Here is a 14,139-nt window from a genome sequence, read left to right as displayed (position 1 = left end):
TTAGGACAGTGGAAGAATTGTGTAGTTCAGTGGTCCCTTGGAGCCCTGAAGTTTGCTGTGGTTTCCTTCTCAGTGTCATGTTACAAGAGCGTATATACACAGCAGGTACATCCAAATGCCCTGCAAAATGTGGATGCATTATTTCCTTCTCTAGCCAACACTTAATTACAATTGTTATGTAATCCAGAATTTCAAATGAATATGGAACTTTCTAATGTGTATCCAGTCATTTTGAATTAGTCTTCAAAATACCCTGCTCTCTTGCATGGATTTGCAGAAACAGTCTTGTCTTCATCTGTGGTAGGTCTGTATACCCTCATTTATGCCCTGTCTCGGGTTCAGTCTTCTCACTGTGATTTTGTTGTTGTTTTTTGCCCCTGCCCTACAAGGACAGGAGTAGGTTTTTTGTTTCCCTATCTGATGTTTGAAACAGCCTTGTCTATCCCTTTTTTACTGGTATCCAGTTGTGATTCCAGCTTTGGATGACCTTGGTGCCCCCTCTTTCACACCCATTTTCTGTGTTGCTCTGCACCAGGGAGGTGTAGTGTGTTGCTTCAGACAGAGGTGGTGGCAGTCCTGGGCTCCCCCTCTGATGGGGCACTGGCTTTGCATTCTCTGTCTACCAAGACTGCAGTGACTCTGGCACTGATTTCCAGGCAGTTTCTCTGGGCAGCAGCAAGGAGGTGGAGTACCTTTTGTAGCTGCATGGGAACTGTCTTGCACTCCAGGACATGGGTGGCCAGTGCTGTACAGAGCTTTGCTGGCATGGTGCAGCTGTGCAAGTAGTGCCAGAGTCAGTAGCATAGAGTGTGTGCCTGCTATTATGCCAGCAGGAAGATGTCAAGAAGATTTTATCTTCACCTTCAACAGGATGAACCTTTGGATTGTGAAATATGTACCTGGCCTTTAGCACAGGTCACTAATTGTAGGCAATATGAGGCATTTGTTCTGTGCTTGCTGATGAGCTAAACTCATCTCTTGGGATTAAGTGAACAGCCCAGCTGAGCAGGATGTATTTGCTTCTATTTTCCTCTCAGTGCATTGCTTCTGAGACTGCTTTCTGCATGAAATCTTATCTAGCAGGAAAATGGAAGTAATGTATTTTCTGCCATTTGTAATGCTGGCAGACAATGTCCTAATAACCTGCAAAAGTGAGATAGAAATTGAAAAATTGGGAGCTAGATGAAGTTAGGACATCATGTGAATCAGTGCAAGGACTGTTGCTGTTCTGAAATGTTGTTTCAGTTAAGGTGCTACAGAGGCTGCCAAATGCAAATTGACTACCAAGGACAGAATTTCACAGCCAAGTACTTGGAAACAGTCTTTTTGAGGCAAGTGTAATGTCCAGGCTCCACTGAGTTCAGGTGTCCTCCAGATACCTTGGCTCTGTGGAGGTCTCCAGGTCCCATCCCTGCCTTGCCAGCCTCAGTGAAAGTGAAGGATAAGTCTTGGCACACAGAAATCAAGAACCTTTTTGTTATAGATTGGGCTCCTGTGGGCAGAGGCTCTTGTACAATGGTGTTTGCAGTAGGTCTCTCACTTCTGGGACTTCTGGCTTCAACTGGGAACTCCCAACATTTATTCCCAGTGCACAGAGGGTAAAAGCATAAGAAGCAATTCCCTTAAAGAAGGTGACATCTATGCCCTTCCAGAGGTACAAGGTGTTAATATGCTGTTGAAAATACCCTGCACAGAGTCAGCCCTCAGCCATGCAGCCGTCCTCCCCAGCTTTGTGCAGCTTCAGCTTATTACTCATGGGGGGAGGAAAAAAAAAAAAAAAAAGCCTAAATTCAAATTTTTTTTCCTGGTTTGCTTCACAGTGAGCCTGGGTTTATTCCCTCTCACATGCAGGTATGCATAAAAAGTCTGCACATCTGCTCTGGAATCTGGGCAGGTTTAGGGTAGAGGATCAGTTAAACCACCTGATTTCTAGACAAGGAAAACTGTGTTTCCTGAATCACTGGAATGTTTTTTAAGATTCCCTGTCCTTCTCTCTGTCATGTCATGCACAAATTAGTCCTTCAGAGAGTAATTTGAAAACAGTGATTGTGTGTGACAAGGAGGTACAATGTGAAATGTGTGGTACTTTTGTTTTCAGTTAATTAGAAACTTGAGATCTCTTATTACTAATAAAGGTTCAGGTTTCTGTTCCTTGAAGCAGACAAATTTCTAATCAGGCATAATTACTGAGAAGAATTTCTTGGCTGGATCCATTAACTTCCCCTCCTGTCTTGGTTTTTTTTTTCCCCTTTCCTTTTCCTCATGTCTTGGTCTGAAGACAGTAAAATAAATGGCAAACCTCCAATAATTACCTGAATGGCAGACATTTAATAGCTTTATAATGTACCTGAATGAAGGTTATTAAATCTGCTGTACTGAGCTTTTCAGCTACAGCTATTTTATTCTCTGTCTACATAGAACTTTTAAAAAATTCTCTGTGCAAAAGAAGTATTACTTTCTAAATACATGTTAATTAATTGTCCATTTGTATTGATGCTGGACATAATTTATGAAAAATTCTTACAATGTGTGCCTGCCCTCGAAGGGTTTTCTGGGTAGACCACAAAATGGAAATACCTCCTTATTGTTACAGATTGCCTTTCTCTGTGTCACTTTAAAACTGTTGCTTTCTCCTGAGCAGTGAGAAATTAGTATTTCAAGTTAGTCATGCAAAGCATTTTCCATGGGGACCTTACTAATTCCCTGAGCAGCCTGAGGTCTGTTCTCCTCATGTCCAGAGTTGAGATTTTTCTGGGACTTTCCCTCCTGTCACCAGAGGTTTTAAACTTGATGGCTCTGTGGTCACTGTGGCCAAGACAGCCCCAATCTCCGCTTTGCACATGAGATCCACTCTGTTGACAAGGAGGGCATCTTTCCAAGTCTGCTCCCTTAGGGCCTGGTCCATAAAGTCAGCTTCCAGGTTTTTTAGGGATCTTCTGGCCCAGATTGTACCAGCTCTGTGATGCTCTTAGTTAGTTAATTTCTGGAAAGTAACTCAGAATGGCTTTATGGATGTTTGCTTGGGTAAAAGCAAAGGGCCTCAAGAGGTGCCTGTAAGGTTTAATGAGCTGCAGTCTGCTGTGACTTGCTCAGTGCTGAGTCCAAGTGTGATCATTGTTCAGCAGAATTTCAAACGGGTTTATGAAAATTATTCCTTGAAATGAAATCCTACTGGGAGAATCTGCTGCTGGCCTGTGCTCTGTTTTTGTCTGTGCCTGGTGTCACCTGCAGGGGTAACAGAATTGCTTGTGATGGGTAACTGCAGATTTAGACAAAAAGTACCTGATATTGGGCAATACTCCTTGTATCTGCAGAAGTATTTGCATTTAGATAAATGCTTTAGATCCATCCTGGGTTTTGAGCTGCTTATTAAGACTATTTTTAACTTTTTCTCTGTCTTTTAAATGCATTTTCCCTCAAGGTTGGTTCAGTAAATTGACACATTTCTTGAAACAAAGGCAGGCATCTCTAGTTAGGATTAGGCAAGTAAGCAACATAGCTTTGGCTGGCACATGTGGCATGGAAAAACTGGCTTTTATCTGATGTTTCCCTTCTTTTTAGTCTTGATTTATCACTCAGTTTTCACTGTTTCCTTCTTTCTTTTATCTTGTATTTTTTTCTCTTTTTATGTAGTCTCCTGTCTTGTGTTCTGAAGCTTTCTAAAGGATAAGACTAGTGAACAATAACCAAGGAATAGTGAAGCTTTCTAATCAGTGATTTTGAACAAAAGGAAAATAGTATTATTTAGTGAATAAGTCATTGAAAACAGTATTAAACAGTATTGAAATTAGGAAAAAAAATGAAGGCAAAGGCGTTTATGAACCTGAGCCTGTATAATTTGAACTAAGGGGTTCAGAAAGAAGGCAGAGTACCAAACTAAGCTGCTTCAAAAACTCAGGAAACCTAAGCTCTGTCCCTGGATTTCCTTCAGGGCTCTGGGAAACATTCTCTTGCTTTCTTTCATTTTTCTTACTAGAGTTTTCTTTGTAAAATATTCCAAAACTGTAGGTGAAAGTTCTATAACAATAGTAGTAATTATCTCCTACATGGTAAATATGCAAGATGAATTCCTACCAAAACAATTTTTCCATTTTCTTTCTTTTGCTGCTATCTGCTTATTACAGAGGTGTGTGGACACTTTCTCCCCTTTCTTAATAATTTGCTAAATTTTCTTGTACTGCACAATTTAAACCTCATTTAAGCAATGCAGTGTACAAACCATATCATCCAGAATTGGAAAAAATATCTGTAGACGTACTACAAAAGTGAAGTTCTCAGCATTTAGTTCCATTTTGTTATCGCTGGGAAGTGGAGATCTTTGCTTCTCAGGAAATAATCCAATGCTATAAGAAGGCCCGATTGCAGTGCCAGTTCCTAAACCAGCTAGTGAATGTTTCCCTGGTGATCACAAATGCTAAAACAGATTTTATGTCTTGATTTGTAAACAGAAACTGAAGCAAAACCAGCTTATGAGTTTTTTCCCTTCCTTAATCTTAAGAAACAAAGGAAGGAGGCAGAGAGCTGAACTGATAACTTGGAAAAAATTTGCTGTGAAAGGGAATTTAGCACTCTTTCTCTGTAAGTGGTTTTCAGGCAGAACTGAAGAGCTGCTACTCTTACACTCCTTGAATACATCAGGCTTTAATATTTGAGCTAAGACCCAGCAACAGGCAAATAAAAAGGTGTGTGTGACTTAAGGGCTCTTTGCCTTTGCTGATTTTTGCTGCGTATTGAGCACGTGCTCTGTTGGTAGAGAAGGGTCTTGGAGGAACTTTCTCAGATGCCTCCAGATAGCGCATCCTGAATGTTTTGATACACAAGGCTTACCCTGCACAGAGATTTATGCTGCCAGCCCTTGCCTTGATCTGGGCCAGTTCATCACTAGTTCAATATTATGTTCAGACTACTACTTAAAATTTCCCATCTTCTGCCATTCTGTAATGGCAGCTGTCTCTGGGCAAATCTGCCAGCAGCTGAGTCCCTCCAGCTTTCCTTGACTGTGCAATGTGGGTCAGCTTTGGAGCATGCTTGATACTGCAGCAGTTGCAGTAGAGTGTCCTGCTGGGTCTTACCTCTCCCACCTTTTCCTGCAGTTAGAATTAGCTGGAAAGCAGAGGCTGAGAGAAGTAATGAAATGAGAACATGCAACTTCTTAATGAATTATATCTAAGATAATTGGTTAATTACAGAAACTTGTTAATTCCTCATTACTGGAACTACCTTCCCCTGATGGCATTTTTTCTGATTTCTTTATTAAAATGGAAATGTTGGTATGTGCCTTTCCTAAGTCAGAGCAAACCCACAAGATAGTGTGCCCAGCAGCTGATGTCTTACTGAGCACCATTATATAAAAGGGACCCCAGACTGGGGAGTCTCTGCAATGCAGTGAGCTGAAAATGTATTTATATCCTACCTGTTGGTAGAGCAGACCAGAGCTATTTTTCAAGGAATGTTTTTTAAAATTAATGCCAGTGAGACCTGGGGAAGTGATCTAGTTTTATCCCCAAGGAATTCCTGGAAGACAAGTGTCCTTGTCAGCATGTGAAGAAATTGGCAGTGATTTGCAGAGCTCTGAGAGGCTGAAATTTAATATTTAGTGACATAGTTATTTTCTAGAGCTAAGGTTTACACTGATGCCAGTGGTCGTTTCATGGCTTCAATTTGCCCTGTTCACACTGAACTTTACTCTGTAAGTGCCCCACGATGTAACTCCCTAGTGTTGCACAGCACTCAGTGCACTGGTGGGGGAGAGCCCTTGAGGTAGTGCTGTTACCTGCTTGGGAAAGGGGAGCAAAGCCAGAGCTCAGGGCAGGTGGGCCCCTGAACACACTAGGGCATTTTGGTGTCTGTGATTTGGCTGTGGTATCAAAACTTCTCCCCAGCACAGCAACCAGGTTTCTGAAGGCTCACACATCTTTCCTCTCTTTTTGTGATTCCCTGTAGCATGTTAGGAACAAGAAAGGGCTGACACTGAACACCTATTAGCTATTGCTTCACACAAATAATAGCATTTATGTGAGTCACTGAGCAGTAACTGAGGAGTACTGTAACGGTGGTGACACGGAAACACCTCAGCCAGGTGAGAACAACAAAAGGACAATTCCAGTATCCAAGTGGTGTTGACTTAGATATGCCTAAGAGAAAAGTAAAGGCACAGAAATAAAGAAATAATGGTGACCAGCAAAACCAAACTATTATATGGATAGTCAGGCAGAATACACGTGTGCAGAAAAGGGCTTTCCATACCTCCCATCCAGGTCATATATTACCAGCTCTTGTGAGTCTGCAGCCAGTCAGCCCCACTGAGTCACAGTGGGGCCTGTGATGCCCTGGTGATTCATTTGTGTGTGTCTGATACAAAGCAGGATGGGTTGATCCTGCTTCACTGCTGCATGGATGTGCATGTGGGACTCTGCATCCTTTCCCTTCAGCACGCTAAGCAAGAGCTGGATTGGAGAAATTGGTCTTGTGAAGGCTCCAGCTCAGCGCTTGCAATTCATCGTGATCCAAGGTGCAGCTTTACTTTCAAGTACAGCCCCAGTTTAAGATTTGTCAGTTTAGCTTTTGTTAGCACAAAACAAAACCTTGTCAGCTTTGTGGCACAGTTAGTTCCCCTGTCACAGTATTTTGGAGTTATAGCAGAGACCAAAGCAAAGTTGGCTGAGTGTCTGTGCAGTTAACATCACCATAAACAAGTAATAACCAGAATACTCAGCTGACAAAGTTTAAGGCTGTTGTATGGCATTTCCAAGTCTCTGTGCTGTCTAATGCCCCCTCTGAGCACAATTACTGTATAAACTGACAGAATGTATTGAATAAATATGCCAACTTCACCTTCTCCTTCTAGAGTTATAACAGTGAAATTTTAGTAGATTTGAGATTATGTTGAGAAGATGCTATTTAATTCTTAACTGATTCTCCTAGCACTCTTTTGTGGTTCAGGAAGATATATATGTATATATCTTCCACTGGAAAATAGTTTATATCCAGGTCTGAAGAAACCTAAGTATTAATGCTTACTGGTGCTTATATCCTAACAACTACAGGCTGCCTGCTTGGTATCCAGGAGAAACACACAGGAATCAAATTTTTGTATGGGTTAGCACAGAAGATTGCAGCTTTGCAACCTGGGCAACAAACTAGAAAATTCCTTCCTGTTTAGATCAGTTGCTTTAGCACAATCCATGCCAGTTTGCCCATGTGTGAAATCAAGTGGTTTTCCACTTTCCTGTTTTGATGATATTGAAGCTAGCCACTGAAACAGGATTAGTGGGCTTTGTGGAACTGGGTGATTTGAGAGGCTTGCAAACAGTTTTGAGGCTCACAAAGCTTCGCATATTCACAAATATTTTTATGTATCTTTTTTAAAAAAAAAAGTAATCCAAAAATCCCATGGTGTATGAGTTTTTCATGATGCCTTAAGATTTAGATGCCTTTTTCTTCTAATCTAAAAGCAATCCCTCTTGTAAGCAGCCCATACAGCTGAAATGGTGCAAGTAGGCAGAAAGACATTAATGCTTCAAGCTAAGCCTCTGTTCCAGTTTGGTTGAAGGCAATAGCCAGTCTGTAAAGGCTGCCTCTGACAGTCATATATTACACCAAACAGTGGGAATGGAGGACAGCAAATTTGGTGTTTTCTCAGCATAGTTCATCCAGCTTCCCTTAAACAAACGAAACCTTATATAGTAGCTTGAATGGTTATATTCGCATCACCCAAGTGCTACAGTTCTTTCTTAAGAAGCCTAAACTGGCAGAATGATTTCATGATTTGCCACAAAATTTAAACAATTTTTGTCCGCCTCCATTTCCCAAATGTTAGCCTGCATGCTGTTCTTCTGCAAGAAGAAGCATCAGAAAGAAGCATCCTTCAATTCTCAAGGCCCAATGAAAATGGGATCATGCTCAGTAGTTTGTTGGTGAGTAGAGAGTTGTTTGGACGTGTACCATCTTTTTTTTCCCTCTAGAAATAGCAGAGGGATACCTGGAGATATATCTCTAGAATTCATATCAATAGTTTTGTTCAAAATATACCTGGAAGATAATCCTAATAGAAACCCAAGTGTATTGTAGTGCAGTGTTTCCTGATGACTAGCAAAAGAGTTAATAGTAATTAGCTGCTTACTATGAATAAAAAATGCTTAAGGACAGAGAAATCTCAAGCCAAGAATTCTTCAATGTACTGAACAGTGTTTCATGTTTTACACTAACTAAACTGTTATCTCCAATACCTCCGGATGTAATTTGGCATCACTGCTGGATTTTGGGTTTTTTCTTTGCCCAAAAGCACTCTGAACAGAAAAAGTACTGACAAGTGAAATACCCTTTCATTTCATCTAAGTGTATTGCCCTCAAGGCCTGAGCAAGGATGTATTTGAGCAGTAGCAAAGCATGCATTGATGCATCCAAACTGATATGTAGTTTAATAATGACAATTAAGCTTTGTGCTTTTTTCATGAGAATGTAACTTGCAATTAATTAATATGATGTAATTTAATTAAATTGAAGGGAGGGCAGGGAAAGTAGTATCTTCTGTCATATTTGTTTCCATTAGTTAGGATGTGCTCCAATCAGCAAATTGACAGGAATATTTAAGTAGGGACAAAGGTTTATTAAAATTTCCAATTAATACTATGGACCATTGCAAAAATATCTGCACTTGAGGTGGACATATTTGATCAAGTTTTCCTTAAAAAGCTCTTTGCGTAGTCTGTTGCAGCATCCTGGAGAACAATGATCTTCCTGTACCTGAACTGATCAAAATTTAGATTGACAGGGGAACTGGGCCAGCACAATTCACAGTGGGCTTTGGCCTTTCACCTCTGTACTTTGCATGCTGTGTGTTTGTTTTTTATCATGAAATGTCATAGTACAACTGATAAAACTCATCACATGGTCGTTTTACATATGGACACACAGGGGAAACTGCTTGGCTCACAGCACCAGTGTCAGTGCTGTATAGTAGCTGTTCCCGGAGAGCTCTGGGGTGGGAGTCTGTGGAATTCTTGGTATTCTGCAGACATCAGCAGAAACCCTCCAGTCCTGTGGTCCAGTGCTTCTAAAATACACTGAATTCTGTCTCTAATTCTGGAATCTGGTTTTATCCCATTCAGTGCTGGGATTAGCCTAAGAGGTGCATCGTTTCTTCAGAGGATGTAATAAGATCCAAAATCTTTCATGCAGATGAATGCTTCTCTTATCAAGGAGCTGGCTCTCAAGTGTCTTACGTTTTTTTGTAAAAAAAGTTCGGGTTGGGGTTTTGCATGTTGGAGGCCTTTGAAGAAATTGACACACACCCCCAGCCACACTTCTGATACCAGCTTAGCCACGGAAATGGAACTGTGATTCAAGAGGATTGAGGAATACTGGGGGGTATTCTACCTGCTCAAGTGTGCATGATACGTGCTTGGTCATGGAATATTTTTAGATGCACACAAGGGAAGATGCATGAAGGAGGTTTATTAACTAAGACTGCTGCTTAGCTTTAACATCCTGAGTATAGTTTCTGTCATGTGCTCTTCATGTGCTGTGTTTCCATGAATGTCAGCCTACCTGTGTTGTGTCAAGAAGCAGAATTTAAGTAGTGGTGCCACTAGAGGAGCAGTTAAACTGTAATTCATAAATCAGGGACAGTCTGGTTGACTCTGAGAGCTGACCCCTCTACTTGAGTGCAAGTTACATGGAGCTGCTGCCATAATCTACTTGTGGGAGCACAGCTGGCAAAAGCAAAGCCAGCCAGCCCCTTTCCAGACAGCCCTCTAAAAGTTCTCCTACTCTGTGTGTTTAGAACTACAGCATAAACTGCTTTTTTAGCCTTTGTTGTCTGTGTTTCACAAACTACTTTAGGAAGTTTGACCTCAGAGAATGGCTTTATAAATTGGCCTTTTTGTTTGCTGAGCATTTTGCTGCTTGGTACAGATTTCAAAAATTTTTGGGAAGGTGTAATTTGAGACTATGATGTATCCAAAATAGTGTGGTACTACTTCATAATTCACTGTGATGTATCTAAAATATGTTTAGTTTTATACAGTTTCATAATTCTTTCATGAATTTATTACTCTGATCTCCTAGTAGTTGTGGCACTGTCTAGTATAATTATGCAAACAACAAATGAAATCTTTTGAGCTGCGTGTGGAACAGGAATACAAATTACAGATGATAAAATAAAAACCTAAGTGCAACTATTGCATAGATGGTAAAATGAAGATGAAATGCCAGCAAAGGGTCAACAAGAATATTTAAAGGTTATTCCTCATTTAACAGTTCAGTAAGTGAAAGAAATACAGGCTTATTTAGAATATTCATGTATTCATCGCTTGAGGTCACTTAAAAATAAGAAATCTAGAACAGCGTGAAAAATGGTGAGAAAACATAGTTTAATGTAACACACAAAGAAACAATATTCTTCAAGTGGAGAGTGTTTTTCAGTGCTTAGGCCTGTTGTTACTAAGAAAAATGTATGAGATGACCTTTACTGGGCAGTATTTTTTATAATTCTTATGCAAAAATGAATAGTTTAATATGCCACTAGAGTGTGAGTTTAAAATGCACTGAGCAGAATGATTCTTCAGTTTGCCTCTTAAAAATAAATAGAAATGGATAAATAAGGGGGATATCTTGATTGGAGACCACCAGAGCTGTGATTACTCCATGATTGACTAAATGACACTTGTTACTGTAGTGGAGCAATGGGAACTGTAATCATGCTCCTTAGTACATGCCTTGAATTACTACATAAACCTTCCACGAGACAAAGAAATGAGTTGCTAATCATCAGCTTGGCACCGATGTCACCAGCAGAGATGATTTTAGGGCACTCGATGTCCTTTGGTGGCTATTTCTAGAAACCTTTTGGACTTCCAGAATACCATTTTTTACTGTCTTTTCATGACTACTTGGATTCTATTGTCCTCAAGACAAGTCTTGACAAGACTTGACTACTCTGACAGCGAGGCAGTGCTGTGGTGACAGTGAGGCAGCTCTTACTCAGGGGAGCAGGTTGCAGCAGGTGATATCTGATTTTCCAACTAACATATCTGTAAATTTATGAGGTGCCTGAAGACTCCAGGAAATTCCCATAGTTCTAGTGAAAACCCCCGATAAGCAGCTTTGTATTATCTTGCTCTGTCTGATGTCAGAAAATCTGTCAGAGAGGAGGGACTGTGAGAGTAGTAAAGCATATGTAGTGCTGGATGGTTTCATTGGTTTTATCCCTCAAGAGTTTTTGCTTTACCAATAAATTTGGAATAAGCAAAAGGCATGGTCAGAAGAAGCATCCTAGCAGTTATCAGCAAGTTGGTGTGCATTGGAAAGACAAGATATTTGTCATTGTAGAAACTGTAAATAATAAATGTAGTTATGTCAAGTATGGCTATGACATCAGTTAAGCAAGTTTGATTTTGTTTTTAACCCATGATTTGTCCTGTATCAGTTTTCTGTGATGAGAACTTGCAATCTTCTAAGTCTCTGTGAGGCTTAAACCTACCTGTTCATCATCATTCTCATATACCTAATTTAATTTAAATGTGGAAAAACAAAGCCTATAAGAAAAATGTCCAAGTTCAGAGGTTCTGCATTATTAATTATCACTTTTAATAAAAGTGGGAATGAAGCTGTGACAATCTGATACCCATGAGAAATACATAACATGGGTAAAAATCTACCTGTGATGAGAAAATCACTGCAGCCCGACCTGGTGGCAGAGGCTTTGAGCCTTATGCCTCTTAGCTGCTTCCAGAACCTGGCAGTAATCACCAGTGCAAGGGAGGGGTCATATCTCCTCTTGCTTGTGGCAGAAATCCAGTCAGCAAGAAACTGCCACTGCAAAGCATATCTGTCCTCCTGGTTACTTGTGGGGTTTAGCAGCTTCTTTTGGCTGCCTGTTAATCATCAGTGATGCGTATTTGCTGATGAGGTGTGCTCACCTCTGAGTACAGGTTCTGGTGTGGGGCTCAGCACAGGTTGGCTGCATGGACTCATGCAGTGGCATTTTCCCTTTTTGGGGAATGAGCCTCCAGAATAATTGACACATCTGGTTTTCTATTTTTGAGCAGTTTCATGTTGTATATAGTCCCATCCCTGTCCCTCACAGGTCTGTTCTTCCCATTGCATGCCCTTATGCATTGTTCTTTATTTCGGACTTGAAATACCCACTTTTCCTGTTTCTTCTTTTAACTTTTCACCTTCTCTGCTCCTCTTTTTGTCACAGCATGTGTCCTCCTCAACTTTCATTGCCTGTTTAAAAGTCAGACAATGAGAAATATCCTGCAGCCTTTCCCTGTCTCCTCTCCTAGTGCAGCTGAGGTTATAAAGTGATTGCTTGCAGTCCATCCAGCCTCAGCAACAGCACGAAAGGATCACAAGTTCAGTGCTGGAGGACTTCCTTGGGTCCATCCTGAGAGCAGCTACTGCATTTCTTCAAGTTTGAGAGTGACATGATGTCAGAGGAGGCTGCTGGGTTTGCTGTTGTGGTTGGTGTACTTGGGTTGATTTGCAAATAAAAATATAGAGAAATAGGTGAAAACTAGAAGGAAAAAGTGAAATAGAGCTTGTCAAGGATATTTAACAGTTGGGAGAGGTTCTTGTTACTTTTTCATTAATTACATATTGTCCCCATTTGCAGTTTCAGATTGTGCATGTAAACTGTGGTTCAGGTTAGTCCTTCAAGGTTCCATGGTTTCTTTGTTAGTTGCTGGTCTTCTCATGACCTGGGTGTGCATTGCTAACACGCACCAGATTTTGCCATCATAAGGTCCAGGGTAAAGCCAAATCCTCAATGTGCACTCTGTGGTAACTTTGAGGTGGGATGTGCTTGTCTGTGCTGCCAGCTCTTCTGGAAAAAGTCAGTAATGATGGATTAGATTTCTGGAACCTTTCAGAGCTATTCTTGTGTGTTGTGAAGTTGATGACGTGAATTGTGCCAGCAGGCTCACAAGAAGGCTGGGAGTCACTGGCTCGAGACAGTTCTCTGGAAGGAAAAAATATGTGAGGTCCTCCTGCTTCTTTTCATGGGTCTGTGGGTCCTTTGACCCAAAAACCACCTACCATTGTCGGCAAGCAGGGAGATACTGATAGAACAAAGATAGTGGCACCTTCACATGAATCAGAAGACCTGAACTAACGGGGGAATTTTGAAGAATTATAGCTGGTTTTGTTATGGCAGAAAAATTGATACTATGTCAAGACAAGGGTTCAGCTGCCAATTATTTCCCTGTGCTCACACAGCAAGGAAATGGCAACTGATGAACTGAGCTCTTTATTCCCAGCTCCCTGGGCAGCACTAATAGAAAAGCATCCCAAATTTCTGTGTTATCCAAACTAACTAAGGAGGTATTTGTGATTCCTCTATCCTTATCTCGAATGTACCTCTGCTGACAAAATTAAGTGGTAATTAGCCAGGACTTAAAAAAAAAATATCCTAGCTGGTGAATAACTGCTGGGAAATACCAGTGTGATACAAAATCCAATTAATTTGCAGGCAGAGGGGTCAGGCTGGAATTGTAGTGGTGCAAATGGGCAGGGACTTGAGCTCACTGGCACTGAATGGCTGTTAGTTTAGCTGGAGATTGCATGGACTTGCCCTAGATCATCAATTACTTATATACCAAACTTCTAAATTTACTCACAGCTTGCTTTTTTTTTTTTTTTTAATTGCAGTCAATAGTTATCAATAAGTGGTTTTCTCAACACACAATTTGCAGATGACACAAATTCCTTGGGGCTAGTGAGATCCAGAGAAATCTGAGAAATATGGATGGGGCCTAATCACCTGGGGTGAACAGGACAGAGAAGTGACTGGTGACCAAGGCAAGCTGATAAAAATCCTTCCATTGAAGCAGTAAATATCATTGCTTGGGACTAGGTAAGTTAAAATACATCACAAGAAGGGCCTAGTTTTCATTTTGGTTTGAATAACTTTAAATCAAAACAGCAACAAATCCCACTAACTTTATGTACACACAAAAGAACTCATTGGATAAATAGGTATGGAACAGTAAGTTCGTATTCCTGATGCTGTAGCCACCTGCCATGCAGTGAGTGATCTTATTATGCCACTTCTAAAACAAAGCAGAAGCGGAAAGGCTTCAGAGATCTGCAGTGGAAATAGATTTATGGACAAACAGCCGTATGAGAAGACGGTTC

At 40.7% G+C, this 14,139-nt stretch overlaps 1 protein-coding gene across 17 annotated transcripts in view; it reads left to right on the top strand.

The window, feature by feature from the left end:
• KCNIP1 (potassium voltage-gated channel interacting protein 1) overlaps positions 1-14,139 on the top strand; it is a 291,334-nt gene that overhangs the window by 221,699 nt on the left and 55,496 nt on the right. Inside the window, exon 2 of one of the 17 annotated variants that reach the window (XM_069029344.1) lies at positions 13,698-13,858. The exons of the other annotated variants lie outside the window; for them this stretch is intronic. The gene's annotated coding sequence lies outside the window, so the exon portion shown is untranslated. The remainder of the gene's footprint in view (positions 1-13,697; positions 13,859-14,139) is intronic. 17 annotated transcript variants of the gene reach the window in all.

The sequence above is a fragment of the Aphelocoma coerulescens genome, chromosome 13 (genome assembly GCF_041296385.1).
Source record: "Aphelocoma coerulescens isolate FSJ_1873_10779 chromosome 13, UR_Acoe_1.0, whole genome shotgun sequence".
Classification (NCBI taxonomy): Eukaryota; Metazoa; Chordata; class Aves; order Passeriformes; family Corvidae; genus Aphelocoma; species Aphelocoma coerulescens.
This window is presented reverse-complemented; position numbering and strand designations above follow the sequence as displayed.